The sequence below is a fragment of the Oncorhynchus gorbuscha genome, linkage group LG11, assembly GCF_021184085.1.
Source record: "Oncorhynchus gorbuscha isolate QuinsamMale2020 ecotype Even-year linkage group LG11, OgorEven_v1.0, whole genome shotgun sequence".
NCBI lineage: Eukaryota > Metazoa > Chordata > Actinopteri > Salmoniformes > Salmonidae > Oncorhynchus > Oncorhynchus gorbuscha.
This window is the reverse complement of record NC_060183.1, coordinates 33,913,149-33,926,304: the sequence shown is the minus strand read 5'-3', so window position 1 is coordinate 33,926,304 and position 13,156 is coordinate 33,913,149. Positions and strand designations below refer to the sequence as shown.

The window sequence follows — 13,156 nt, the reverse complement described above, 5'->3', positions numbered from 1 at the left end:
AAATAAATGGTAAATAATGTATTGTGTAATTTTGGAGTCGCTTTTATTGTAAATAAGAATATAACATGTTTCTAGATACTTCAACATTAATGGGGATGCTACCATGATTACAGATAGCCCTGAATGAATTGTGAATAATGATGAGTGCAAAAAATACAGACACACAAATATCATACCCCCCAGACATGCTAACCTCTGACCATTACAATTACAGGGGAGGTTAGGGGGTTAGGATATGTATGCCTATGTAACGTTCTCACTCATCATTGTTCACGAATCATTCAGGATTATCTGAAATCATGTTAGCACTCATATTAATGTAGAAGCCTTTAGAAAGATTATTCTTATTTACAATAAAAGTGACTCCAAAATGAAATAATACATTATTTACCATTCATTTCTATTGGGCACAAAATAACCTGAAACACAACCAAAACAAACAGCAAATCCACAAGCTTAATGTAATTAATCATTGCAATTTCAATTTTTCTCTTGTTATTTTGGTCACTGCCAGTCACTCAATTAGCCATGTCAGCTAACATATTTGTTTTTGGTAAATTAGTCTAGCCAGCTATCATTTTAGGAGCCTAATCATGGCCAAATTCCCCATTGATTTTGTTAGCCACTGTCAATCAGATATCATTAACATGGCAAAATGTGTATAATTGCAGAACATTTGCTTTGAAATGGCAAAAAAATGGTCTCCACCCCTTGGCAAAATGGGTAGAACTGCAGGAATTTAGCAATAAAACTGCAAAAAAGCCTCTAACCCAAACGACCATTGCCGGCACTGCATCCAGTTGTTATATTATGCTACAGCAAGGATAAGCGACACCGGGAGTTGGAACCGGAAAATAGTCAAAGGCAAGTTCGCGCTGAAAAGAGCATTTGCTCGTTTCCGTATCATAGACATTAACACCAGGGTCGGATTTAGCTGTAGCCTATGCTGAGGTGAAGTTGAAGTGAACAGCCAAAGTCAGGAGCCGACCTTTTCGACTGGAGATGGAAAAAGTGTTGTCGTGAGCGGGAGAGAAGAAGAGAAGAGAATTGAAGAGAGAGAGAAAGGGAGAAAAAAATCAACTAACCTACCTATAGCCTTAGTGACGCATCACAGCAGGACATTTGACAGAATCTAAAATCATTTAACCCAAGACGGACACGGACGAGGCAGGTAAGATTGGATGATTAATATATTATTTTTTTAAAAACATTTGGTGGTGCAAAAGCAATAGCGGTAGAGCGATGAGCACATTTCATGGACGAAGTGAGCCTTTTATGTTTTTTACTTTTCACTTAACCGATTGATGGAGGGTATAGTTTTTAGGCTTACTAGCATACTAGGCTGTTTATAGCTGGATTTGCTCCGGCTACTATCTAGCAAACATGTAGTGTTCAATATCAAGCAGGGTCTTATTTATAAGTGCACATACAGCCAATGCCAAGTAGGACGAACACTTCAGTCGATATAGGCTACTATATGTTTCGCACAGACGGGAATTAGTTAAACTTATCATAAACGTAGCCTATTTGAAAAAAAGACCTCAGCCTAGCCTGTATGGCTGGTTTTACATAGGGCGTCTGGGAAAAGGTATATATGCACATCGTGATTCCAGAAAAAGGGAATATTCTTTAGGCTATATCACATTCTAAACTGTAGCCAACGCAAGCAAGACTATTACACATTTACGGGCAATGACACTAACTAAATAGAAGCAAATACTGTCTTGTGCATGCAGCTTCGGGGGTATCAGGTGCGTGGACTTGTCTCAGGTATCTCCGAAGATTTAAAAGGTGCACCTGCTGGTAAGCGCCGTATCGCGCTCGCGCCGTTATTTATTTATGTGTTGCCTGAACCCACTGCTGTGCCATTGTCGCGCGAGGTTAAGCTTCGACTCTGTAATTTGCCCCTGGCCTTGGATCAGCTCCACTAATGCGGCACATTGTCGGATGAGCTGACTACACGGTTTCCGAGGGCCATGTGGTGTTGGTGCTATCTAGTGATATGACTATGGTAACAGTTTGTAAACTCCGGATAACCTCAATCACTCCCTGTAATTTGCAGGGTAGAAAATAAAAACAAGACTGTTTCTTTCTTTCAGTTTTTAAACCACTATCCCACTTTAGCCATCCAAGAGGGATTTCATGCAACATGCTGAGCATGTAACGTGCCTATAGGGCAGAGGTCTCCAACCTTTTCTAGCATGAGAGCTACTTTTACAAACGAAACATGTCGTGAGCTATTAATTATTTTCTAGCTTTCAAATAGGCACATTCTTCTCTTCTCTCCTCTGAAACTCTTCCCCAGTTCCTTAGTGTACAAGAGAAAGTAGTGTACTATATTTTCTGTCAATATACTGTACCTGGTAAAATAATGGTTAATAATCAACTCTAAGGGGGCCCCTATAAAATCAGATTTTTACCCCTAAATTATGTTTTATATTTTCCCAAATTAAGTTCTCAGTTTTATTTATTTTTTCACTCTCAAAATTACAACTGTTCATAATGAAATTGTTTTTTTCTGAGTTGATGTCAATGGTTAAATCACATCAGAATACCATTTATTTTAGGCCTGGAAGAAAATGAACATTTCTTTTTAGTGTAATTCCCCTTTTAATTGTGCATCTGGCCCTTTAATTGCACATCTAGTTAGTAACGAATGTGCTGTCTAATCTGCTTGTCAAGTGATGGTTCTGTACTGGTGCTGCTCATTTCATGGCAAAATTAGCTATTTACAAATAATAGATACAAATGACACACTACCAGTTAAACGTTTTCGAACACTTACTTATTCAAGGGTTTTTCTTAATTTTTTAAAACTATTTTCTACATTGTAGAATATTAGTGAATACATGAAAACTATGAAATAACACATTGAATCATGTAGTAACCAAAAAAGTGTCAAGCAAATCAAAATATATTTGAGATTCTTCAAAGTAGCCATCCTTTGCCTTGATGACATCTTTGCACACTTGGCATTCTCTCAACCAGCTTCACCTGGAATGCTTTTCCAGCGGTCTTTAAGGAGGTCCTTAAAGTGCTGAGCACTTGTTGGCTGCTTTTCCTTCACTTTGCGGTTGGACTCATCCCAAACCATCTTAATTTGGTTGAGGACGGGGGATTGTGGAGGCCAGGTCATCTTATGAAGTACTCCATCACTCTCCTTCTTGGTCAAATAACCCTTACACAGCCTGGAGGTGTGTTGGGTCATTGCCCTGTTGAAAAACAAATGATAGTCCCACCAAGCCCAATCCAGATGGGATGGCTTATTGCTGCAGAATACTGTGGTAGCCATGCTGGCTAAGTGTGCCTTAAATTCAAAAGAAATCAGACATTATCACCATCAAAGCACCCCCACACCATAACACCTCCTCCTCCATGCTTTACGGTGGGAAATACACATGCAAAGTTCATCCGTTTACCCACACTGCGTCACACACAATATCTCAAATTTGAACTCTAGACCCAAAGAAAAGTTTCCACCGGTTTATTGTCCATTGTTCATGTTTCTTGGCCCAAGCAAGTCTCTTCTTCTTATTGGTGTCCTTTAGTAGTGGTTTCTTTGCAGCAATTTGACCACAAAGCCCCGATTCACACAGTTTCCTCTGAACAGTTGATGTTGAGATGTGTCTGTTACTTCAACTCTGTGAAGCATTTATTTGGGCTGCAATATCTGAGGCTGGTAACTCTAATGAACTTATCCTCTGCAGCATGAGAGCCAGTTTCATCATAGCGCTTGATGGTTTTTGGACTGCACTTAAAGAAACTTTCAAAGTTCTTGAAATGTTCCGTATTGACTAACCTTCATGTCTTATTTGAGCTGTTCTTGCCATAATATGGACTTGGTCTTTTACCAAATAGTGATATCTTCTGTATACCTCCCCTACCTTGTCACAACACAACTGATTGGCTCAAATGCATTAATTAAGAAGGAAAGACATTCCACAAATTAACTTTTAACAGGGCACACCTGTTGATTGAAATGCATTCCAGGTGAATACCTCATGAAGCTGGTTTTTGAAAATGTCAAGTGTGTACAAAGCTGTCATCAAGGCAAAGGGTGGCTATTTGAAGGATCTCAAATATAAAATATATTTGGATTTGTTTAACACATTTGTCTTCACTATTATTTTACAATGTAGAAAATAGTAAAATAAAGAAAAACCTTTGAATGAGTAGGTGTTCTAAAACTTTGGACAAGTGGTGTACTTACTCATGATATACTTTGCAGTTAACATTTAATGGAGAAGGTTTTTGGGAAAGTATTTTTGTCAACCCACGAGGGTTATCACGTCAACTGGCTACACACGGAGTGATAGACAAATGCTCGCACCACACAGACAGACTGGGTCAATATTCCTGGAAATTCATTTGCAGATATTGTGTTAGGTTTGGGTTTTTAAGATGATGTCAATGTTGTGTTGATTATATAGCAGCTGGGAGCTTGCAGTGTCGGATAATCGTGAGATTTGTTTATGACAGTTTGCGATGGAACACATGAAAAATCTATTTCGGAATTATTTGTAGAGCTACTCATAGGTGGGGTGTGAGCTACTGTTAGCTCGCAATCGACCTGTTGGAGACCCCTGCTCAGTGGTGGAAAAAGTACCAAATTTTCATACTTGAGTAAAAGTAAAGATACTTTAACTTCAGTCAATTTCTTTTAAGGTAAGTCACCTAGTAAAATACTACTTGAGTACAAGTCTATGTTAAATGTACTTATGTATCAAAAGTAAAAGTATAAATAATTTAATATTCCTTCTGTTATGCAAACCAGACGACACGATTTTCTTGTTTTTTTAAATTTACCGATAGCCCGGGGCACAGTTCAACACTCAGCCATATTGTACAAACAAAGCATTTGTGTTTAGTGAGTCTGCCAGATCAGAGGCAGTAGGGATGACCAGGGATGTTCTCTAAGTGACTGAATTAGACAATTTTCCTGTCCTGCTAAGCATTCAAAATGTAACAAGTACTTTTGGGTGTCATGGAAAAAGGAGTAAAAAGTACATTATTTTCTTTAGGAATGTAGTGGAGTAAAAGTAAAAGTTTCCAAAAATATAAATACCCCCAAAGACTTCTTTAAGTAAATTTTTTTTAATCAAATGTTTTTTTCTCACGTGTTTTGCTGCAGAATGCTGTGGTAGCCATGCTGGTTTAAGTGTGCCTTGAATTCTAAATAAATCACAGACAGTGTCACCAGCAAGTTACCCCCATACCATCACACCTCCTCCTCCTCCATGCTTCACGGTGGGAATCACAGATGCGGGGGTCATCCGTTCACCTACTCTGCGTCTCACAAAGACACGGCGGTTGGAACCAAAATTCTTATGTATCGTGAGATTTTGAGTGAAAACCTCCTTCTATAATTTGCAAATAAATTCATAAAAAATCTACAATGTGATTTTCTTGATTTTTTTTCTAATTTTGTCTGTCATAGTAATTATGATGAAAATTACAAGCCTCTCTCACATTTTTAAGTGGGAGAACTTGCACAATTGGTGGCTGACTAAATACTTTTTTTGCCCCACTATATATTGGTCATGGCTCCCAGGTGGCGCACAATGGGATGGCCTTACAGTTCTGCTTTATCCACTTAGATAGTGGTAGGCGCACAAGTTTCAGGGCAGGAGGCACGGGACGGGTCGCAGAGCAGCTCACAGAATACGGATGTAGCCCATGGAGAAGCGAGAAGGGGGAAGGGAGAAGGAGGAAGGGGTACGGAGGGTGAACCCCCCCCACCCTGCCCCACTGGGTAGCACAGAGCAACACTTTAAGCAGCATTGCATTAATAATGGTGCTGACTAGGGAAACGTTCCCGCTGTTCTTAGTGCCTGTCTGATAGTTCAAACTAAAACAGTGTAACTAATAATGGCGCGGAAAATGCCCCTTAGATATGAATTTGGAGGGCAGACATGATCAAATATTGGAGCATTAGACCTCTCACTAAAGTCGTCAGTCAGAAGTTGTACTTAAATCCGAACTGGATTTAACGAAAAATGACATGAAAATCGCACGTGTAAATCCCATACTCAAAGTATTTGGAAAGGTTGATACAAATTATTTGTGACATTGTGGTTACAATAAAGAATGTAAACAGCATGTAAACAATGTTATCTACAGTAGTGATGGACAGCTGGAGGCATTTTGAAAGCAGGTTTTCAAACACTAGTACTGTCCATGACTAATGCAACCCAAAAAAGCATTAAAGACGAGTTAATGAGTACTTGAGGTCACCGAGAATGTCTGGACATGGCCTGGTCTCCTTTATGTAAGGCACTTTACCATGTTTACTACAGTATGTACAGTAGGCTATATTTACTTGTCAGACTGCACAGTAGCCTAATAACCAAATGCAGGCGGCTTCTATCTTCAAATTGCTTTAAATGTTTTATTATCCAAATGTTTAACGTGCGTGTGGGCGACCTCATGCAACCGCAAAATGTCAGATAAAGCATAGAGTACTGTATTTCTACATCAGCATCTTTATGCTTTCATAAATAAAATAATGATAAAAATACTTTAAAAATGCAGATGTTTGTCACGCCTTGGTCATTGTATTTTGTGTTTTTGGTATATGTTTGGGTAGGCCAGGGTGTGACATGGGTTTATATGTTGTGTTACGTATTGGGGTTTGTATTAATTGGGATTGTGTATGATTAGGGGTGTGTCTAGTTAGGCTTGGCTGCCTGAGGCGATTCTCAATTGGAGTCAGGTGATTCTCGTTGTCTCGGATTGGGAACCGTATTTAGGTAGCCTGAGTTCGCATTGTATTTTGTGGGTGTTTGTTCCTGTCTCTGTGTAGTGTTCACCAGATAGGCTGTAATAGGTTTCACGTTCCGTTTGTTGTTTTCGTATTTCAGTTATTTCATGTACCGCAATTCCTTCATTAAAGTCATGAATAACCTACACGCTGCATTTCGGTCTGACTCTCTTCATTCAACAGACGAACAACGTTACAATGTTTATTTAGTTATGGAGCCATAACAAATTACTATGGGAATAAATATCACTGAATGACAGAAATATTGGAACAAGGTAGGCTAATGAAGGTAAACAAATAGTTTCTTATTGGAAAATATTCTTTCAAACACACACGGTCATTATGGGCTAATATCAGGACAATATACGCTTACCAACACCTCTCTGTATTTTGATACTTTGTGCAAGGCAGTTGATCAGCAATAAAAACTTTGTTGATGGGGCATCCCGAGTGGCGCAGCAGTATAAGACACTGCATCGCAGTGCAAACTGCATTCAATTTATTAATTCCAGTGATCTAGTTGCATGGTCTTTTTCAAGCTCAGAGTACTTCACATTTCACGTTATCCAAGCTTTTATTACCTTTATTTTCTAAAGGGTTTTCTAAAGGGTTTAAACACTGTTTTCCATGCTTGTTCAATGAACCATAAATAATTAATGAACATACACCTGTGGAACGGTCTTTAAGGCACTAACAGCTTATAGACAGTAGGCAATTAAGGTCACAGTTATGAAAACTTTGGACAAACTACAAAAGATGGTTGTAGTTTGTAGACTGAATGTCACATGTAAAAATAGGGTAACTTAAGTCTTCCCAAAACTGAGATTTGTAAGATTTAGGCAGATAACAGCATCATTGTCTGAGGAATTAACTCAACTACTGCGAGTAAAACCAAAACACACCAATTATTTGTTGAAACGAAGAAGACGGTTTTTCAGCCCCATGCACTTTTGCTGTACCAATCTTCAAGAACATCCTTCAATACAATTTTTCTGTCAAACTCTCTGCAAATGAGGTGGCGCAGTGGTCTAGGGCACTGCATCGCAGTGCTAGCTGTGCCACCAGAGACTCTGGGTTCGCAGCCGGCCGTGACCGGGAGGCCCATGGGGTGATGCACAATTGGCCTATCGTCGTCTGGGTTACAGAGGGCTTGGCCGGTAGGGATATCCTTGTCTCATTGCGCACTAGCGACTCCTGTGGTGTGTCGGGCACAGAATATGCAAAACAGGTCGCCAGGTGCACAGTGTTTCCTCCAACACATTGGTGCGGCTGGCTTCCGGGTTGGATGCGCGCTGTGTTAAGAAGCAGTGCGGCTTGGTTGGGTTGTGTTTCGGAGGACGCATGGCTTTCGACCTTCGTCTCTCCCGAGCCCGTACGGGAGTTGTAGCGATGAGACAAGATAGTAACTACTAACAATTGGATACCACGAAATTGGGGAGAAAAGGGGGTATATTCTAAAAAATAAATATGTCTGCAAAATGTACTGGTGCATATTGATGCAGGCAAGTGGGGTGGCAGGTAGCCTAGTGGTCAAGAGTGTTGCACCAGTAAACAAGCATGGTCCTTAAGCATGTCATGATTGCTACTAGGTCTAGATAGAATGCGTTCTTCGTTGAGGTAAAACATAATCTGATCTTTTCCTATTTGCAAAAAGCTATTGATTGTCCGTTATAGTGCAGCAAAGGCCCATGGTCATCCAACACTAAAAATGAGGGGGAGAACCATGTAAAGCCTCATCTATCATTCAGTGGCATCAGCTCTTTTTACAACATTCATTATATTAAATATGCACTGTGTAGAATTCCGCCTCTACTACTTTATTTTTAAATGATCAGCTTAACAAAAGCTTTAAAAACTATATTTCTATATATTTAAAAAATAGAAAAAGTTATTTAGATAGGACAACGATTCCCTATAATAAAGCAATTAATTTGTTACCCAAAAGCACAGCCTAAAATGCAAAGTTCATATTGAAGACGGACTGATGAACAATGTTGATGCAAAACTGATTGCAATTCCTGTTCAAATTGCAAAATCAGCATTGCGTGGTGTGGGGATTAATTGTCCTATCAAGATCTTTTTATATTTTTTAAACAACAAGAAATATTGTTTTTACAGCATTTGTATAGAATTTAGAATTCCTCACAGTGCCACTTTAATTCTGTTAATTGTTTTTCACAATTCCTGACATTTAATCCTAGTAAAAGTTCCCTGTCTTAGGTCAGTTAGGATCACAACTTTATTTTAAGAATGTGAAATGTCAGAATAATAGTAGAGGGATTTTTTTTCAGTTTTTATTTCTTTCATCACATTCCCAGTGGGTCAGAAGTTTACATGCACTCAATTAGTATTTGGTAGTATTGCCTTTAAATTGTTTAACTTGTGTCAAACTTTTCAGGTATCCTTCTATAAGCTTCCCACAATAAGTTGGATGAATTTTGGCCCATTCCTCCTGATGGAGCTAGTGTAACTGAGTCAGGTTTGTAGGCCTCCCTTGCTCGCACACGCTTTTTCAGTTCTGCCCACAAATGTTCTATAGGATTGAGTTCAGCGCTTTGTGATGGCCACTCCAATAGCTTGACTTTGTTGTCCTTAAGCCATTTTGACACAACTTTGGAAGTATGCTTGGGGTCATTGTCCATTTGGAAGACCCATTTGCGACCAAGCTTTAACTTCCTGACTGATGTCTTGAGATGTTTCTTCAATATATCCACGTGATTTACCTTCCTTGTGATGCCATCTATTTTGTGAAGTGCACCAGTCCCTCTTTCAGCAAAGCAGCCCCACAACATGATGCTGCCAGCCCCGTGCTTCACGGTTGAAATGGTGTTCTCCGGTTTGCATGCTTCCCCCTTTTTCCTCCAAACATAACGATGGTCATAATGGAAAACAGTTCTATTTCTTTTTCATCAGAGCAGAGGACATTTCTCCAAAAAGTACCATCTTTGTCCCCATGTGCAGTTGCAAACCGTAGTCTGGCTTTTTAATGATGGGTGTGGAGCAGTGGCTTCTTCCTTGCTGAGCGGTCTTTCAGGTTATGTCGATATAGGACTCGTTTTACTGTGAATATAGATACTTTTGTACCTGTTTCCTCCAGCATCTTCACAAGGTTCTTTGCTGTTGTTCTGGGATAGATTTTCACTTTTCGCACTAAAGTACGTTCATCTCTAGGAGACAGAACGTGACTCCTTGCTGAGTGGTACGACGGCTGCGTGGTCCCATGGTGTTTATACTTGTGTAATAATCTGCAATAATCTGTCTGTAAACAATTGTTGGAAAAATTACTTGTGCCATGTGTAACAGGATAACTTTAGACCGTCCCCTCGCCCATACCCAGATGCGAACCAGGGACCCTCTGCACACATCAAAAACAGTCACCCACGAAGTATCGTTACCCATCGCTCCACAAAAGCTGCTGCAGTCATCCCCCTCTTCAAAGGGGGAGACCCTGGACCCATACTGTTACAGACCTATATCCATTCTGCCCTGCCTTTCTAAGGTATTTGAAAGCCTAGTCAACAAACAGATCACTGACCATCTCGAATCCCACCGTACCTTCTCCGCTGTGCAATCTGGTTTCCGAGCCGGTCACGAGTGCACCTCAGCCACACTCAAGGTACTAAACGATATCATAACCGCCATCGATAAAAGACAGTACTGTGCAGCCGTCTTCATCGACCTGGCCAAGGCTTTCGACTCTGTCAATCACCATATTCTTATCGGCAGACTCAATAGCCTCGGTTTTTCTGATGACTGCCTTGCCTGGTTCACCAACTACTTTGCAGACAATAGTTCAGTGTGTCAAATCGGAGGGCATGTTGTCCGGTCTGGCAGTCTCTATGGGGGTGCCACAGGGTTCAATTCTCGGGCCGACTCTTTTCTCTGTATATATCAATGATGTTGCTCCTGCTGCGGGCGATTCCCTGATCCAACTCTACGCAGACGACACCATTCTGTATACTTCTGGCCCTTCATTGGACACTGTGCTATCTAACCTCCAAATGAGCTTCAAAGCCACACAACACTCCTTCTGGACTAACCAAGTGATTTGATAATCTGAGAGCTATTCCTCAACACCAAACTTGTATCTATTTACTTATTTCACTCACCTTGACATCATCATCATCATCACTTTCAAATACTTATTTTTCAACATAATTTGCAAATAAATTCATTAAAAGTCCTACAATGTGATTTTCTGGATTTTTTCCCTCATTTTGTCTGTCATAGTTGAAGTGTACCTATGATGAAAAATACAGGCCTCTTATCTTTTTAAGTGGGAGAACTTGCACAATTGGTGGCTGACTAAATACTTTTGCCCCACTGTATACATTTACTCTTCTGGCTGTGCCGGGTGGAGATCAGTGGTTGTAGAGGGTGCAACAGGACAGCACCTCAAGAGTAAAAATGAACAGTTTAGGGTTCCATAGCCGCAGGCAGAACCGTTGAAACTGGATTAGCGGCAAGGCCAGGTGGACTGGGGACAGCAAGGAGTCATCATGCCAGGTAGTCCTGACTCAAGGTCCCTCTCCTCTGAGAGAGAGAATTAGAGAGAGCATACTTAAATTCACACAGGACACCGGATAAGACTCCCATTCGGAGTCAGTGTCACTGTGAAAGAAAAATGTTCAGTTAGAATAGTTTCACATATGAGCCCTGGATCAACAGGTATAATAAACAGATATATGAAGAGAGTACAGGGGACATGAGGTTGAATATACACTGCTCAAAAAAATAAAGGGAACACTAAAATAAAACATCCTAGATCTGAATGAATGAAATATTCTTATTAAATAGTTTTTTCTTTACTTTTTGTGCTGACAACAAAAATGATCAATGGAAATCAAATTTATCAACCCATGGAGGTCACGCTCGAATTTAAAGTGGAAAACCACACTACAGGCTGATCCAACATTGATGCAATGTCCTTAAAACAAGTCAAAATGAGGCTCCGTAGTGTGTGTGGCCTCCACGTGCCTGTATGACCTCCCTACAACGCCTGGCCATGCTCCTGATTAGGTGGCGGATGGTCTCCTGAGGGATCCCTCCCAGACCTGGACTAAAGCATCCGCCAACTCCTGGATAGTCTGTGGTGTAACGTGACGTTGGTGGATGGAGCGAGACATGATGTCCCAGATGTGCTCAATTGGATTCAAGTCTGGGGAACGGGCGGGCCAGTCCATAGCATCAATGCCTTCTTCTTGCAGGAACTACTGACACACTCCAGCCACATGAGGTCTAGCATTGTCTTGCATTAGGAGGAACCCAGGGCCAACCGCACCAGCATATGGTCTCACAAGAGGTCTGAGGATCTCATCTCGGTACCGAATGGCAGTCAGGCTACCTCTGGCGAGCACATGGAGGGCTGTGCGGCCCCCCAAATAAATGCCACCCCACACCATGACTGACCCACCGCCAATTTATTTTACCTTTATTTAACTAGGCAAGTCAGTTAAGAACAAATTCTTATTTTCAATGACGGCCTAGGAACAGTGGGTTAACTGCCTGTTCAGGGGCAGAACGACAGATTTGTACCTTGTCAGCTCGGGGTTTTGAACTTGCAACTTTCCGGTTACTAGTCCAACGCTCTCACCACTAGGCTACCCCACTTGGCTACCTTGCCAAACCGGTCATGCTAGAGGATGTTGCAGGCAGCAGAACGTTCTCCACGGCGTCTCCAGACTGTCACGTCTGTCACGTGCTCAGTGTGAACCTGCTTTCATCTGAAGAGCACAGGGCGCCAGTGGCAAATTTGCCAATCTTGGTGTTCTCTGGCAAATGCCAAACCTCCTGCAGGGTGTTGGGCTGTAAGCACAACCGCCACCTGTGGACATCGGGCCCTCATACCACCCTCATGGAGTCTGTTTCTGACCATTTGAGCAGACATGCACATTTGTAGCCTGCTGGAGGTCATTTTACAGGGCTCTGGCAGTACTCCTCCCGCTTCTCCTTGCACAAAGGCGGAGGTATCGGTCCTGCTATTGGGTTGTTGCCCTCCTATGGCCTCCTCCACGTCTCCTGATGTACTGGCCTGCCTCCTGGTAGCGCCTCCATGCTCTGGACACTACGCTGACAGACACAGCAAACCTTCTTGCCACAGCTCGCATTGATGTTCCATCCTGGATGAGCTGCACTTACCTGAGCCACTTGTGTGGGTTGTAAGACTCCATCTCATGCTACCACTAGAGTGAAAGCACCATTAGCATTCAAAAGTGATCAAAACATCAGCCAGGAAGCATAGGAACTGAGAAGTGGTCTGTGATCCCCACCTGCAGAACCACTCCTTTATTGGGGTGTCTTGCTAATTGCCTATAATTTACACCTGTTGGCTATTCCATTTGCACAACAGCATGTGAAATTTATTGTCAATCACTGTTGCTTCCTAAGTGGACAGTT

General features: G+C 41.4%; 1 protein-coding gene across 2 annotated transcripts in view; it reads left to right on the top strand.

Moving 5' to 3' along the window:
• Positions 1–794: 794 nt before the first annotated feature.
• The window catches only part of LOC124048539 (cadherin-23-like), a 548,925-nt gene continuing 536,563 nt past the window's right edge, over positions 795–13,156 (top strand). For both annotated transcript variants that reach the window (XM_046369416.1, XM_046369417.1), the window contains exon 1: positions 795–1,171. The gene's annotated coding sequence lies outside the window, so the exon portion shown is untranslated. The remainder of the gene's footprint in view (positions 1,172–13,156) is intronic.